The 17,582-nt window shown below is 44.2% G+C and overlaps 1 protein-coding gene across 1 annotated transcript in view; it reads left to right on the top strand.

Annotated features, from left to right (window-relative positions):
• CHRNA7 (cholinergic receptor nicotinic alpha 7 subunit) overlaps positions 1–17,582 on the top strand; it is a 622,924-nt gene that overhangs the window by 581,806 nt on the left and 23,536 nt on the right. The window lies entirely within an intron of this gene.

Raw genomic sequence — 17,582 nt, 5'->3', positions numbered from 1 at the left:
TAAAGATAGACAGGACACATGCGGAAGTAGGCAGAGCTAAGATAAGAAGTCTGCAGCACCACGCTGCGGACTCAAACGATAATGTGAACCTGGCCCAACACAGTATTTCATTGCACTTTGCTGCTACGGTATTTTCAGTACTAGGTTAGTGATTGGAAACTGAAGACAGCTTTAATGCAAACTAATTTTTTCCAGCAATATTACGAGTGCCATACTCGAAAACCCTAAATTCAAGTTTTGCAGTGAAAGTATAGATGTAAATATCTGGCCACAGTTGTGCTCAAAAGTTTACATACCCCGGCAGAATATTTGCTTTCTTGGCCTTTTTTCAGAGATTATGAATGATAACACCATAACTTTTCCTCCACTCGTGGTTAGTGGTTGGGTGAAGCCATTTATTGTCAAACTACTATGTTTTCTCTTTTTAACCCCTTAACAACCAACGATGCACCTTTTCATGGTGGCAATTTAGGGTACTTAAACCACAGCGCCCCCCAGAGTCAGATTTTCTCTGGGGTCTAGGCTCCTGGGGGTAGCCGCGACCCCAGAGAACATGATTCGGGTTGGTTTTTACCAACCTCGGTTTTTGCGATCATTGCTATTAACTGTATAGCGGCAACCGCAAAAAAGTCAGGTGTGCCATTTAAAGTCTCTCTCCTCTGATGTGATCGCACATCAGAGGAGAGAGAAACAGGATCCCCGATCCCCCCCATACTTACCAGTGTCTCCCGGTGCTCCTCGGCCCTCTTGCTTCCCCACATGGGCTCAGCCATCTATTTCCAGGAAGATAATGGTAGGCGCATGCACAGTGCGCCCTCCGAGATCTGCCGGCAGGCACCCGGCAGCATTAGGAAGATAGGGTTTGAATTAGGGTTAGGGTTAGGTTTGGGATTAGGGTTATGGTTAGAGTTGGGATTGGGGTTAGGGTTGTGATTAGGGTTATGGTTGGGATTAGGTTTAAAGGTGTGTTGAAATTAGGGTTGTGTTGGGGTTAGGGTTGTGATTAGGGTTATGGTTAGGGTTGGGATTGGGGTTAGGGGTGTGTTGGGGTTAGGGTTGTGATTAGGATTATGGTTAGGGTTGGGATTGGGGTTAGGGGTGTGTTGGGGTTAGGGTTGGAGTTAGAATTGGGAGGTTTCCACTGTTTAGGTGCATCAGGGGGTCTCAAAATGCGACATGGCTCCACTATTGATTCCAACCAATTTTGCGTTCAAAAGTCAAATGGTGCTCACTCCCTTTTGAGCTCTGCCGTGCGCCCAAACAGTGGTTTACTCCCACATATGGGGCATCAGCGTACTCAGCACAAATTGGACAACAACTTTTGGGGTCCAGTTTCTCCTGTTACACTTGGGAATATAAAAAAAATTGGGTGCTAAAAAATCATTTTTGTTGAAAAAAAAGATTTTTTTATTTTCACGGCTCTGCGTTATAAACTTCTGTGAAGCCCTTGGATGATCAAAGGCTCACCACACATCTAGATAAGCTCCTTTGGGGGAATCTAGTTTCCAAAATAGGGTCGTTTGTGGGGTGTTTCTAATGTTTAGGCACATCATGGGCTCTGCAAACACAACATGACGCCGACAGACCATTCCATCAAAGTCTGCATTCCAAAACATCATTAGTTCCCATCCAAACCCCGACGTGTGCCCAAACAGTAGCTTTCTCCCACATGTGGGGTATCGGCATACTCATGACAAATTGGACAACAACTTTTGGGGTCCAATTTCTCCTGTTACCCTTGTGAAAATAAAAAATTGTGTGCTAAAATATAATTTTTGAGGAAAAAATAAGATTTTTTATTTTCACGGCTCTGCGCTACAAACTTATGTGAAGCACTTAGGGCTGGAAAGTGCTCACCACAAATCTAGATAAGTTCCTTAAGGGGTCTAGTTTACAAATGGTTTCCACTCTTTAGGCACATCAGGGGCTCTCTAAACACAACATGGCATCTGATCTCAATTCCAGCCAATTCTGCATTGAAAAAGGTCAAGCTGCGCTCCTTCCCTTCCGAGCTCAGCCTTGTACCCAAACAGTGGTTTACCCCCACATATGGGATACTCAGGACAAATTGCACAACAACCTTCATGGTTCAATTTCTCCAGTTACCCTTGTGAAAATAAAAATTTTGGGGCGATATTATCATTTTTGTGGAAAAAATAAAATTTTTTTAAATTTCACAGCGCTACTTAATAAACTTCTGTGAAGCACTTGGGGATTCAAAGTGCTCACCACAGATCTGGATAAGTTCCTTAAAGGGTCTAGTTTCTAAAATGGTGTCACTTGTGGGTGGTTTCCACTGTTTAGGCACATCAGGGGCTCTCCAAACGTGACATGGCGCCTCATCTCAATTCCAGCCAATTCTGCATTGAAAAAGTCAAATGGTGCTCCTTTGCCTCCGTGCTCGGCTGTGCGCCCAAACAGTGGTGTACCCCAACATTTGGTGTATCGGCATATTTAGGAGAAATTGCACAATAAATATTGTGGTTCATTTTCTCTTTTTACACTTGTGGAAATAAAAAAAATGATTCTGAAGTAAAATGTTTGTTAAAAAAATGTAAATGTTAATTTTTTCCTTCCACATTGCTTCAGTTCCTGTGAGGCACGTAAAGGGTTAATAAACTTCTTAAATGTGGTTTTGAACATCGTGAGGGGTGTAGTTTTTTGAATGGTGTCACTTTTTGGTATTTTTTGTCATTTACACCCCTTAAAGTTACTTTAAATGTGAGATGGTCCCCAAAATAAGGTTTTCCAAATTTTGTAGTAAAAATGAGCAATCGCTGGTCAACTTTTAACCCTTATAACGTCCTAACAAAAATAATTTGTTTCCAAAATTGTGTCATGGAAAAACATTCTCAGAATCAACGGGATTCGTTAAAGTGTTTCAGAGTCATAACCTCAAAAAATGACAGTGGTCACAATTGTAAATATTGCCCTGGTCATTAAGCTACAAATTGGCTCTGCCACTAAGGATTAAATCATAATGACAACCCAAAACATCCAAATGACCCTGATCAAAAGTTCACATACCCCATTTCTTAATACCATGTATTTCCCCTTCTAACATCAATGACAGCTTGAAGTCTTTTGTGGTAGTCGTGGATGAGGTTCTTTATTTTCTCAGATGGTAAAACTGTCCACTCTTCTTGGGAAAAAGCCTCCAGTTCCTGTAAGTTCCTGGTCTGTCTAGCATGAATTGCATGCATGGGATCTCCCCAGAGTGGTTCAATGACATTGAGGTCAGGAACCTGAGATGGCCACTCCAGCACCTTCACTTTGTTCTGCTGTAGCCAATGACAGGTCAACTTGGCCATGTGTTTTGGATCGTATTCATGTTGGAACATCCAAGTACATCCCATGCACAGCTCCTGGGCTGATGAGTGCAAGTTTTTTCCCAGTATTTGCTGATAACGTGCTGCATTCATCTTTCCATCAACTTTGACCAACTTTCCTGTGCCTTTGAAGCTCACACATCCCAAAACATCAGCGATCCACCTCCGTGCTTGACAGTAGGAATGGCGTTCCTTTCATCATAAGCCTTGTTGACCTCTCTTCAAATGTAACCTTTATGGTTGTGGCCAAAAAGTTCTGTTTTGGTCTCGTTCACTCCAAATTACCTTGTTCCAGATGTTTTGAGGCTTGTCTCTGTGCTGTATTGCATATTGTAGGCGAGATACTTTGTGGCATTTGCACAGTGATGGCTTTCTTCTGGCGACTCAACCATGTAGCCCATTTTTCTTTAAGTGCCTTCTTATTGTGCATCTTGGAACAGCCACACCACTAGTTTTCAATGTATTTCAGCTCATGTTATTTGTGGGTTTTTCTTTGCATCCCAAACAATTTTCCTGGCAGTTGTGGATGACATTTTTGTTGGTCTACCTGACTGTGGTTTTGTTTTTACAGAGCCCCTAATTTTCCATTTGTTAATCACCATTTGAACACTGCTGACTGGCATTATCAATTCCTTCGATATCTATTTGTATCCCTTTCCTGTTTTATACAGTTCAACTACCTTTTCCAGTAGATCCATTGACAATTCTTTTTCTTTCCCCATGACTCACAATCCAGAAACTTCAGTGGCTGGATTAAAGATGCAAGAGTCTGTCTAGATCCCAGAAACTCACTCAGCTTTTATGCACACACTGATTACAAGCAAACAGGTCACAGGTGAGGATGGTACCTTTATTAGCCATTGAAACCCATTTGTGTCAACTTCTGTGCATGTTATCAGGCCAAAAATAACCAGGGTATCTGAACTTTTGTCAGGGTTATTTGGATGTTTTGGGTTGTCATTTTGATTTAAAAAGAGAAAACAGAATAGTTTGACAATAAATGGCTTCATCCATCCACCAACCATGAGTGGAGAAAAAGTGTTGGTGTTATCATTCATATTCTCTGAAAAAAGTCCAAGAAAGCAAAAATTTTGCCCGAGTATGTAAACTTTAGAGCCCAACTGTACAGTACAGGTTGTGGTAGTACAGGATAAACATAAGTGTAATAGGCTTAGCGCATTGAGATACTTTACACTGTTAGTATGAAGATGTAGTCTGCCCAGCGACAGGTAGCTGACAGAGACAGGGAAAGTTATGATGCAGTTAATGTTTGGGACTGGCCCACAGTGGGATGGTTAGTGCCACGGAAGGCAGATTGCTTCCAGAATAGAGGGGGTGAGAATTTGGAGAGCAACGAGTGTGCAGTGCTTCCAAAGGGTGATCCGCAGCTAAATAGAGACAGGAACAAACAGAATAGACAGAGTGGCCTTCCACCTTAAAGGAGTCCTTGGATAGGACGAGGTTTCAAGAGAAACCCTGAGCTTGATAAATGCCGAAGGTATGAACCTAAAGAGAACTGAGCCTGCGGGAGTAGTGAGGGTCCCGAGCGGTGGATCCAGTTCGTCAATAGTGATATGACGTGGCAGGGCTGGGAAAAAGTATTTTTGTGCCCTAGGCAGATGAAACCAATTATGCCCCCCACCCCAAGGCAAAGGAATGGCTCAGAGACTATGGTAAGAGGACCCCTAATGCACATCCCCTCTTCAACGCCTATGAGTTAGGTAGCAAACTCTGATGACTACTTCCACTAGAATTGTTACCTTTTTCATAAAAATATGTTACCAAAAGTAAAAAAAAGTGGCGTACTTTAGTGATGTGACTTAACAGGGAGTGCAATTTCAAACTTATATAAAGAACAATCATTTTTTGCTGACCATTTACATAATACAGCAGAAAAAATAACGATATTCATCCCTGACGTCCTATATTTTAAATGTAAAATTCAAGGATTGTTATGTAGTGGATGCTTTCCTGAAACTATGTATTTCCTTTAAGTAAAGGGCTTTTCGGTCTCTTTCGTCCCGCTACATTTAGCCCAACTTGGGTCTCTCCCTAAGGTGGCTAGCATATATGTAAGGATTGTTATGGAAACTAATAAAGTGTAACCATAATCTGGACCATTTGGTTTCAGTTAAGGTGTCCAGCATTTGGCAAATACCCTAAGGGTATGTACACACGCTGCGGATTTTGCTGCGGATCCGCAGCTTTTCCGCAGCTGTGGATCCGCAGCAATTTCCCATGCATTTACAGTACCATGTAAAACTATGGGAAATTAAATCCACAGTGCACATGCTGCGGAAAAAAATGCACGGAAACGCAGCGGTTTATTTTCCGCAGCATGTCAATTCTTTGTGCGGAATCCACAGCGGTTTTTCACCTGCTCTAATAGGAAACTGCAGGTGAAAAACCGCAGCGGAAACCACAATAAAAATGATAATAAATCCGCAGTAAAAACCGCAGCGGTTTTGCACTGCGGATTTATCAAAACCGCTGTGGAAAATTCCGCAGTGGAATCCACAGCATGTGCACATGGCCTATTGGAAAATTATCAGACCTCCCATTGTAAATACAGGTATACATCTGATGGTTTTAGTGTCCGTCATGCGTCAAATACAACTTGCACAAAACTGATGTTGTTTCTGGTGATGTATTCTGGTTCTGGGGACATATTGATATACACTGTGTTCCAAATTATTATGCAAATTGGATTTAAGTGTCTAAGATTTAATTTTTTTGTTTTTCAAATAAACTTGTGGATGGTATTATGTCTCAGGGCTCAATAGATAACTGAAATCAATCTTAAACACGTGATAATTAGTTTTCCAGGTGATTCTAATTAAAGGAAAACTACTTAAAAATGATGTTCCACATTATTAAGCAGGCCAAAGGTTTCAAGCAATATGAGAAATTAAAAGGATCTCTCTGCTGCTGAAAAGGGTTAAATAGTGCAATGCCTTGGACAAGGTATGAAAAAATTAGATACTTCACAAAAACTTTGTGATCATCATACTGTGAAGAGATTTGTGACTGAAACAGAGCACAGACGGAGTCCATGCAGATAACGGCATAATGAGGAAGGTTTCTGCCAGACAAATTCATTGGATTAAGAGAGGGGCTGCCAAAATACCATTACAAAGCAGGAAACCATTATTTGAAGCTGCTGGTGCCTCTGGTTTCCCTCGAACCTCAAGGTGTATGATCCTTCAAAGGCTTGCTGTGGTGCATAAACCTACTATTCGGCCACCCCTAAACAGTGTTCATGAGCAGAAACGGTTGCAGTGGGCCCAGACATACATGAAGACTAATTTTAAAACAGTCTTGTTTACTGATGAGTGTCGAGCAACCCTGGATGGTCCAGATGGATGGAGTAGTGGATGGTTGGTGGATGGCCACCATGTCGCAACAAGGCTGCGACGTCAGCAAGGAGGTGGAGAAATCATGTTTTGGGCCGGAATCATAGGGAAACAGCTGGTGGGGCCCTTTAAGGTTCCTGAAGATGTGAAAATGACCTCTGTAAAGTAAATAGCATTTCTGACTGACAACTTTCTTCCATGGTCTAAAAGCAGAAACGTGCCTTCAGGAGCAAAATCATCTTCATGCATGACAATGCCCCATCTCATGCTGCAAATAATCTCTGAGTCATTGGCTTCTATGGGCATAAAAGGAGATAAACTCATGGTGTGGCCATCATCTTCCCCTGACCTCAACCCTATAGAAAACCTTTGGAGTATCATCCAGCACAAGATCTATGAGGGTGGGAGGCAGTTCACATCAAAACAGCAGCTCTGGGAAGCTATTCTGAGTTCATGCAAAGACGTACAAGCAGAAACTCTCCAAAAACTCAAGAATGCAAGGATTGTGAAGGTGATATCAAAGCAGGGGTCCTATGTAATGTAACTTGGCCTGTTAGGATGTTTTGGAGTTAAATAGCTTTTTTGTTCAGTGCATGTGACCTCCTAATGCTGAAAATTCCACAAATGAGCATTTTCAGTTCTTTAAAACATATCAAATGTTTAGAAATTCTACTGTGCCTAATAATTTGGAACAGTGCATTTTGAGTTTTTATTCATTTTGGAGATTATACTGTTATCATTGGGAGGTTTCTTCAATAAAATTCCATGTACACTCTAATGGGTGATGACTTTTATTAGACTGACTGTCATTTGCACCGACCATTTAGGAAAATCCGAGAAAAATGTCATCTGCATAATAATTTGGAACATAGTGTAGTGGTGATTGTTCTAGTGATGTATTCTTGTCGTGATGATGATTCTGGTGATATATTGATCACCAAAACCACCAAAACCATCATCAGTACATGACTAAAAAGCCAAAATCATCATCAGTACATAATTAGAGAATGAAAGCCATCAATTGTACATGAATATTGCCAGGGGAGTGTTGCAAAAAAAGGGGGATGTGCCCGTAGACTGGTTAATGCGGTTGCTAAATGCGAACTCGGCCAAAGGTGACGCACTACACCAATCATCCTGTTGGGTTGAGGACAGGCACAGTCAGTAATGTTAGATTTGAAGAAGAAAAAATAAAAGCTCATACTCGCATAATCCGGGCTCCCATTCACTGTCTCCTCTTCTGTGAAGTGCAGCAGTAGATGTTGGAGGGCAAAATGGTGTCACTGCACCGTGCCTTCCAACATCCCCTGTGTGTGCCTTCTCGAACAAGGTGCAGGCTGGAAGTGGCCTGCATTATTCTGGAGATCCTGGAGAAGGTGAGATGACAGCTCATCTGCTCCTGTGATGGTGACAAGGCAGACAACAATTGTATTTGCCTCCAATAGCAATGGCAGGTGCATAGGATATAGAGAGGGTGAGCGGTGTTAGTGACTGATAGGCAGGAGTTGGCATCCTAGGCAGGTGCCTACCATGCCCACCCCTCTTCCCAGCCCTGGGACGTGGAGCCACCTGAGCAGGTGTAGAGAAACTTGCTGAACTGTACTGTGATGACAAGCTAGGCTGTGAAAAAGTAGGGTGAAACAGTGCAGTGGAGCAGACTACAGTGGAAGGTAACGATGTATATGAAAAAATGCTGTGAATGAAACGTACTTAACCCTGGGTCAGGCGCATCTCTGGCACTCCCGAGTTTATGTGCCTGACAGATTCAGGTTAAAAAACCACCTATAATATCTAATTATCTCATTTTCTGGTCTATCAAAGTAATCAGTGACCTTCATAGAGATGTATTAAAAGAAAGTACACAAAATCAGATGCAAAGAAAACATTTACTAACCGTAAACGTAATACAACAAAAAGTACCCAAATGTGACAACTACCGCCAAAGCCCTCTTATTTGTAAGAAAACCCTAGTTATTTCTACAAAATATCCACAAACTTTGTATTATTCATTCATAAAATGAGCAAAATAAACAATTGTGATGACAAAACCCTAGAAAGTATGAACTATGAAAAGTGAGAACCTTCAGGCATAAGGAGACTGAGAGGCCATGGTGGTCACACCTGTGCTCCACAAGGATAGCTGTAAAACTTGAGTGGGGAAGTTTCAATCTGCACCTAAAGATAGGAAGGTACTGGGAGGGGCGGGATCCCCTGCCACCTTGGAGAGGAGAGGGAAATAAAAAATGTGAGCTGTGCTTGTCAGGCCTTTTGTGCCTGACGCAGGGTTAAGACTGTGTGCTCACTATTCCATGTACATAACACTTATTAAGTTCAGTAAAGTTCCCACGTTTGCAAGGAAGCCTTCTTCATTGATTTGAGTAAGTCATGGTCCTGGCCAGCCAATACCATCCGCTAAAAGTGACCTAAACGGGACAAGGCCCACACAACACCAACATCAACACCCAGCCGGGACCTACACAATTTTCCTGTAACGTGCTAAAGCATGATGGGTCAGCAGCTCGGTCATGACTAACGCTCTTGGACACTTCACATAATGTTGATTGTTCAGTGCATATCTGACGCATGGTTGTAAACAGTCTATTAAATGAGTGCTGAAAAGAATACCTGGGTGAAGTCACACTACTGTACAATATGGCCAAATGCTATGCAACAAAAACATCACCCAGTATTACTTTACAGGCGAACTCACATCTGCGATTATTTTCTCATGACGAATCGGTATGCAAGAACAATAGCAACATGCTGCGATTGGCACCAAGTCTCGGCTCACTCACACCCATATAAGTCTAAGGGTGCGAGTGACACAAAACACATAACTCTGATATTATTCAAGTGTGGTGCGATATACACTGACACCAGCAACAGAGGAGATGGAGAAATTAATTTCTCTGCCTTCTCCGCTGCTGTGCTCCTATAGCACAGAAGCATGACACTCGGCTCCCGCTCACAGAAGAGCAGGAGCCGAGGGTCTTTAGGATATCTCTCACATCGGATGCCATATGCTAGTGTGACTCCAGCCTAACTCTGCACATTGCACAGCGTACCATTGGCAGAACAAGCTTAGATCTGTATTTGGTAGTTGGAGGTTAAGAGAAAAGAATGTTCTGATGACATTGATTGAGGTGCCTTACACTCAAAATCACTTGGCATTTTTAGATTTATTACTAGGTGAGAAAATATTGTTCCATACAATGATTAAAATAGCTGTTTTGACTGTTTAAGTTTTTAATCAATCAATACAGACTTAGACCTTATTCAGATGCCTGCTTTTCATATTTCATTTTACATGTTTTTCATAGATCGCACAAAATCACATTATAGTCTGTTAGGTGTCGAGTTCCGGATGCTGCACAGGGAGAATCTCGGACCATGTCCTCTGTGGTCTCCCATTCTCCCCAGGAGCAGAGGAGTCTGCTCAGCAGAGACATCGGTCCCAGTGTCTTGCTCAAGCTGATGCTGTGCATCTTGTTACTGCTGTTGTCCCAGGTTCAGCTCTTGTAACCAGCATTAATCAGTGGCAAGCAGATGCTCCAGGGGCTAAGTCGTGCTTTTTGTCTACTGAGCATACCCGTGGGATGACCTCTCATTGGAGGTCGGAGGTCACATGCTCAGGCCCTGAAGTGGCTCTGATTGGACCACTGGGAAGGTCCCGGAAGGCTGCAACTCTAAAAGGTTTGCATGGCCGCTCGGTCATACGCTAGTATAAACCAAAATCGTGGATGTGTGGATGTGTGTTAGATATCTGGTTAAAGCTCCTACATCAACCCGCTCCCTAGTGTTGTTGCATGTGGTTGAGTGTTTGAGCTGACTAATGCCAGATTGTGCCATTCAGCACAAGGCACGAGCATGCAGCGTCAAATAAGCAGCGTCTGCCAGTGCGGCGCCTTGCACAATTAGTGCGTTTTCCAAGCCCTAGTTAGGGTGGTTAGTGGTGTTCGCCAGAGCGGCACTGCACGCACTTAGTGCACTAAATCTATTAGTGTAGTTTCTACCTGGCATCACAGTTGTGGTGCTGAGCACTGGTGGGTCTAGCAGTGTTCCCCAACTCCGGTCCTCAAGAGCAACCAACAGGTCATGTTTTCAGGATTTCCTTACTATTGCACAGGTGATAATTGCATCACTTGGACAGACAAGCATTCAATCACCTGTGCAATACTAAGGAAATCCTGAAAACATGACCTGTTGGTGGCTCTTGAGGACCGGAGTTGGGGAACACTAGTCTAGAGGGACTCTAAACTGTGTGTTTTTGGCAGAGTCCTGTGACCTAACACTAGCGTTCACTCAGTGGTATTGTGGCCCTGTGACGCAACAGGGTTCACCTCCTTACATACCAGGTAAAGTTAACCCATGTGTGTTTTCATTATACTGCCATATACTGTCCGCCATTACTGAGCAGCAGGTGTCATCTCTGCATGGTGGACCCCGGGCTGCGAACGCACCTTATATCTTCCTTTATATCAGTGTTTCCCGAATTCCAGTCCTCACGGACCCCGCGGGTCATGTTTTTAGGATTTCCTTAGTATTTCTCAAGTAGTAAAAGTATCATCAATGCATCAGGAATTGTCTCACCTGTGCAACACTATGGAAATCCTGAAAACATGACCCGTGGGGTCCGTGAGGACTGGAGTTTGGGAAACACTGCTGTATATCATTTGGTGTGTTACACCAGCCCTAACAGTCTATTTTGCTATTCACATTTCAGTTTTCTTTTGCAGATTGTGTAGTTTGCAAAAAACAAAATAGAGACATGTCCATTTTTAATGAGTCACAGATTATCCGGCCAATGTACCGTATATACTCGAGTATAAGCCAACCCGTGTATAAGCCAAGGCACCTAATTTTGCCACGGAAAACTGGGTAAGCTTATTGACTCGAGTATGCATTGTCCCCTCATCCCTGTCCTGGTTTGCATGGCTCTCCTGTCCTGTCATGGTATGCATGGCTCCCCCGTCACTGTCCTGGTATGTGTGGCTCCCCCCGTCGCTGTCCTGGTGTGCGTGACTCCCCCCATAGCTGTCCTGGTATGCGTGGCTCCCCCATCCTGTCCTGGTATGCATGGCTCCCCCTGTCCTGTCCTGGTATGCATGGCTCCCCCATCACTGTCCTGGTATGTGTGGCTCCCCGTCACTGTCCTGGTATGCGTGTGGCACCCTAGGAGTTCAGGTACCACAGTAGTGCTGCCTTTCTCTTGGGGAGGGTAGTGCTATGCCTGGAAACAAGAGGGATCTCTTTGGCAGATAAATCATACACACAACACCTTCTGAATCCAGGCCAGGAGGAGAGCACAAAAACCCTGCTTTAGGGCAGCTTCCTTGGATAAAGATCCTGGTTTGGAGGAGGAGTCAGACAGTCTGAGAGAGACAGTGGACAGAGACAGTCTGTCCAGAGAGACCAGAGAGAGCAGACGTCCAGTAGAGACAGGAAAGGAACAGAGGAGAGATTTTAGGGCTCAAGGAGGCTGCAAGTGGGCCCTCAAGGAGCCAAAGCGCAGAAACTGGGTTCCGGGAGCCCAAGGCTGGAGTGGAACTCTAGGACACCTAGCAGAACTCGAGGGCACAGAGCTACACGTTTACTGCCCAAATTAAGCCTGTGGTACAGCAACACCCAGGAGCTTGGAGTCACCGTGCAGAGACCCCAGAAGGAATAGCACAAGCTGCCTACCATACAGGTACCTATCCCAGGACAGAAGAAAGAACCAGGACCTTGTTAGGACATTACACACAGCAAGGGACTGTAGCAAGTGCAGTTGAAGGCTCCCAACCAGACTTGCCAAGGGGATTCCACTTGTTTCTAAGCTGCCTGGACTCTCAATGTATCTATTGCCGGTACCCTGGACTGTGGCCTGCCAACTACAGTAAACCAGGTAAAGATTTTTCAACCTGTGTCCTGTATTCATTGACCGGCAAACACTATCATCACCATACACTCTAGGACCCCTGGGGGCCCCGCTTCACCTGTGGGAAGCGTCACCATCATTGCTGCAACAACATCCCCCAGAGGACCCCTTTAAAGCAGCGTCGGTCCTCCCTATTGACCGAACTCCAGGTGGCGTCACGACAGACTTTATCACAATTCCCTTTAAAGACCGTTCCCCTTTTACAGTGAGTCCCAGGGTCACGGACTGCATTGCAGCCACCGTGGCATCCCCTTTAATAGCCGACTGTACCCAGTACCGAGTACCCTGCCCTGGTGGGCGACTCATGCGTGGCTCCCCCTGTCCTGTCCTGGTATGTGTGGCTCCCCCTGTAGCTATCCTGATATGCGTGGCTCCCCCCGTAGCTGTCCTGGGATGGGTGCCTCCCCCGTAGCTGTCTTGGTATGCGTTGCTCCCCCTCCCGTCATTGTATGCATGCTTCCTATTACAAAAAAAATTCCAATTATAGTCTATATGGCTATTCATATACGATACGATACGATACGATACGATACACTTTATTGATCCCGTGGGAAATTATGGTATCACAGCAGCACGACTTCAAACATAAAAATCATAAAGGAATTACATAGTTGACATGACAGTTTGTTGACAGAAGAACATTATACATTAGAATAGGACATACACAACGAGTGAACTGAAATGTAGAGAAATAAGTAGACATTCACCTTGGTGGTTTAACCCTAATGTTATTGTTGTACATTCCCATGGCAGTTGGCACAAACGATTTCCTATATTTTTCCTTCTTACACCTCAGAAGTATTAGCCGGTTGCTGAAGGTGCTCTTCTGTCTCATGAATAGCTCATATAGTGGATGTGCATTATTGTTCATAATTGCCATACACTTTTTCAGAGTTCTTTTCTCCACTACCTCCCCAAAAGAGTCCAGATTGCAGCCCACAGCAGAACTTGCCTTCTTAATAATCTTATTCAGCTTATTAGCATCAGAGGCCCGCACACTACTACCCCAGCACGTGATTGCAAAAAAGATGGCACTTGCCACCACAGATTGGTAGAACATTTCTAACATTTTGCTACACACATTAAAAGACCTCAGTTTCCTTAGGAAATACAGTCTGCTCATCCCCTTCTTGTAGACAAACTCTGAGTGGCATCTCCAGTCCAGTTTGCTATCCAAATGGACCCCCAAATATTTGTAACTCTCCACCTGCTCTACCTCCTGACCAGCAATAGTGATCGGTAAGCATTCCATCTTTATCCTGCTATAGTTGGCCACCAACTCCTTAGTTTTCTTAACATTTAGCTGCAGATAGTTACCATTGCACCAATCCACGAACTTCGACACCACCCTTCTATATTCCTCATCCCCCTGATCTCCCCTAATGCATCCCACAACCACAGAGTCATCCGAAAATGTTTGAAGGTGGCAAAGTTCAGATTTATACTGAAAGTCTGAAGTATACAGTGTGAATAGAAAGGGCGCAAGCACCGTTCCCTGGGGGGCACCTACACTGCTCAGTAATCTGCTTGACACAACTGCTCCCATCTATACAAACTGTGGCCATTCTGATAGGTAGTCAGTTATCCAATTTCTCATCCCCTCCTCAACCTTCATATCAGTCATCTTTTTGTGTAGTAAAAGTGGCTGCAGGGAGTTAAATGCACTCGAGAAATCGAAGAACATCGCTCGCACCGTGGTTCCGTCAGTCTCCAGAAATGAATGTACCCTATGTAACAGAGAAAGGATAGCATCATCCACCCCCAATCTATGTCGGTAAGCAAACTGAAGGGGATCAATAAAAGCATTGACCCTCGGTCTTAAGTGAGCAAGCACTAATCTTTCCAAGGCCTTCATAGCGTGAGATGTTAAGGCTACAGGACGATAGTCATTTAGGGTTGCAGGAGAAGTCGTCTTGGGTACCGGCACCAGACAGGAAGTTTTCCATAACACTGGTACCCTCTGTGTTTGTAGACTTCCATTAAATAGGCGCGTAAAGACAGTACACAGCTGGTCTGCACAAACTTTAAGGACACGTGAGCTGAGTCCATCAGGTCCTGCAGCTTTACCAATGTTAAGTGACTTAAACTGCCTCCTCACATCATTTTCGGATACTCTAAAATAGGTCTGCTCATCCTCCAATATCGATGTTGCAGAATTTGCACCCAGTTCCCATCCACTATCAGTTTGCATTACACATATACTGCTAAATCTATTGAAATACTCATTCATCTCATTAGCCTTGTCCATTGTTCCTGGATCATTTTCAGGCCTCAGCTTAAGCCCAGTCAGTAATTTCATTCCTGCCCAAACCTCTCTGGTATTATTGTGGGACAGTTTCTTTTCAAGTTTAATTCTGAAGGCTTCCTGGGCCTCCTTTATTTTATGCTTCAATTCATGCTGTATCATTTTAATTTCCTCTTTGTCACCCAGTTTAAATGCCTTTTTTTTCCTGTTGAGCAAATGCTTCAATTCCTTTGTTATCCATGGCTTGTTGTTTGCAAAACACCTAATCTTTTTAGTCGACACCAACATATCAGTGCAGCAGTTAATGTAGTCAGTCACTCTACCAACCACTTCATTAACATTTGTATACTCGTCCATTGTCCCAAGCAGCACATCCCAGTCTGTAAGATGAAAGCAATCCTGTAAAGCCTGTTCATTCATTGGATTCCACATTCTAACTGATTTAATCTTAGCAGGCTGTGTACTAACAACAGGTTGGTAGACTGGTGACAATAGTACAAGATTGTGATCAGACTTCCCCAAGGGCGGCAGGGTAGAGGATGAATAAGCATTCTTGACATTCGCATAGAGTAAGTCCAACGTAATTTTGTCACGTGTTGTACATTTAACAAATTGATAGAATTTAGGTAAGGCAGTAGACATTTTAGCCCGGTTAAAATCCCCAGAGATTACAGTAAGCGAGTTGGGATGTTTCATCTGGAGCCGGGCAATGACTCCTGACAGTACTTCACCTACAGCCTCATGGTTTGCAGTTGGTGGTATGTACAACACTATTGCAGTAACAAGCGAGAATTCTCTAGGAATATAGTAAGGTCTGAGGCCAACAGCTAGCAATTAAATGTTCGGACAACAATGGCGCTCCCTTACAGTCACATGCCCCTGATTGCACCAACCATTGTTTATGTAGAGTATAACTCCACCACCCTTTTTTTGCCGCTCTTCATAGTGTCTCTATCCGCCCGGACCATGTGAAATCCTGGTACTGAAACACTTGAGTCTGGGATCTCGCCATGTAACCATGTTTCAGTAAAACATATCAAACTGCATTCTTTGTATTCCCTCTGGGTCCGTATTAATGCCAGCAGTTCATCCGACTTATTACCCAGTGATTGAACATTCCCCATGATGATGGACGGAACTACAGGTTTAAACCGTCTTCGCCTTGCCTTAAATTTTTTGCCCGCTCTGCAGCCTCTGTAGGGTCGCCTTACCTCACACGGGACACGTGGTCTACCCACCGCAGGAGAAGGCATTAGCCTGCGCAGCTCCAGAAGTCGGCCCCTTGAGTAAGCAACTCGTTTATGAACAGACTTAGGGACATCAATCAAAACCTTGCCCATGTTAGTCGCACTAAGCCTGTCCGTGTAGGGAGGTATACAGTGCACTCCTCCAGACATAGCTGTGCCAATTCCCAGACAGGTAGTGGCCGCCTGGCAGTAGGTGCGTATAATACCAGTCCTAGGTTGCAAGGTGATCACAAATGCACTGTAAATCCAGATAGCTGCAGGTAGCAGCAAACATCCAAGGGAAACCTTCCAGGGGAGTCAAGGATCAGAAGCATACATCCAGAAAGCTGTGGGTAGCAGTATGCATCCAGGGGAAACAAATCAGAGTATCCCAGGTTCAGAAGCAACCAGCCAAGGGGAAATCCAAGGGTTCAGCATAAATCCAAGGGAAGCATTCCAGCGGATCCAAGTTCAGAAGGATAACTCCTTAGGAGTACCAAAAAAGCTGAGGTTCAGAAAGAAAAAGGTTCACACATAACAAAAATAATTCCAAAATAAAATAAAGTAAAGTAAAACAGAACAAAATAAAACAAAACAAAACTAAAACAAAACAAAACTATTGCTGCTGCAATGGGCTGCCACTAGCACGGCGCCTTATTGTCCTCATCCAGCAGAGAGCAGACAGACACGTCTGCTCTCCTTGGTGTCTTGGTGAGGACATGTCAGTTTTTTTTGCAGGTTGTGTAGTTCACAATAAAACAAAACAGAGACATGTCTATTTTTAATGAGTCACAGATTAATACGGCCAATGTACCATATATACTCGAGCATAAACCGACCCGAGTATAAGCCAAGGCCCCTAATTTTGCCATGGAAAACTGGGTAATCTTATTGACTCGGGTATAAGCCGGGTATGCATTGTCCCCTCATCCCTGTCCCGGTGTGCATGGCTCCCTCGTCCTGTTCTGGTATGCATGTGAGTCGCCCACCAGGGCAATGGAGATACTCGGTACCCGGTCCGGTCGCTCTTAAAGGGGATGTCACGGTGGCTGCGACCCGGTCCGTGGCCCTGGGCGCTCAATTACCGTATATACTCGAGTATAAGCCGACCCGAGTATAAGCCGACCCCCCTAATTTTGCCACAAAAAACTGGGAAAACTTATTGACTCGAGTATAAGCCTAGGGTGGAAATGCAGCATTTACCGGTGAATTTCAAAAATAAAAATAGATCATTATTTCCCCATAGCTGTGCCATATAGTGCTCTGCACCGTTCATATTTCCCCATAGCTGTGCCCCATATAGTGCTCTGCACCGTTCACTGTGCCCCCTAGCTGTGCCATATACGGTGCTCTGCACCGTTCATTGTGCCCCCTAGCTGTGCCTTATACGGTGCTCTGCACCGTTCACTGTGCCCCATAGATGTGCCTTATACGGTGCTCTGCACCGTTCACTGTGCCCCATAGCTGTGCCATATACGGTGCTCTGCACCGTTCATTGTGCCCCCTAGCTGT

The sequence above is a fragment of the Ranitomeya imitator genome, chromosome 4 (assembly GCF_032444005.1).
Source record: "Ranitomeya imitator isolate aRanImi1 chromosome 4, aRanImi1.pri, whole genome shotgun sequence".
NCBI lineage: Eukaryota > Metazoa > Chordata > Amphibia > Anura > Dendrobatidae > Ranitomeya > Ranitomeya imitator.
The sequence above is the reverse complement of the archived record's forward strand: the minus strand, read 5'-3'. Positions and strand labels throughout refer to the sequence as shown.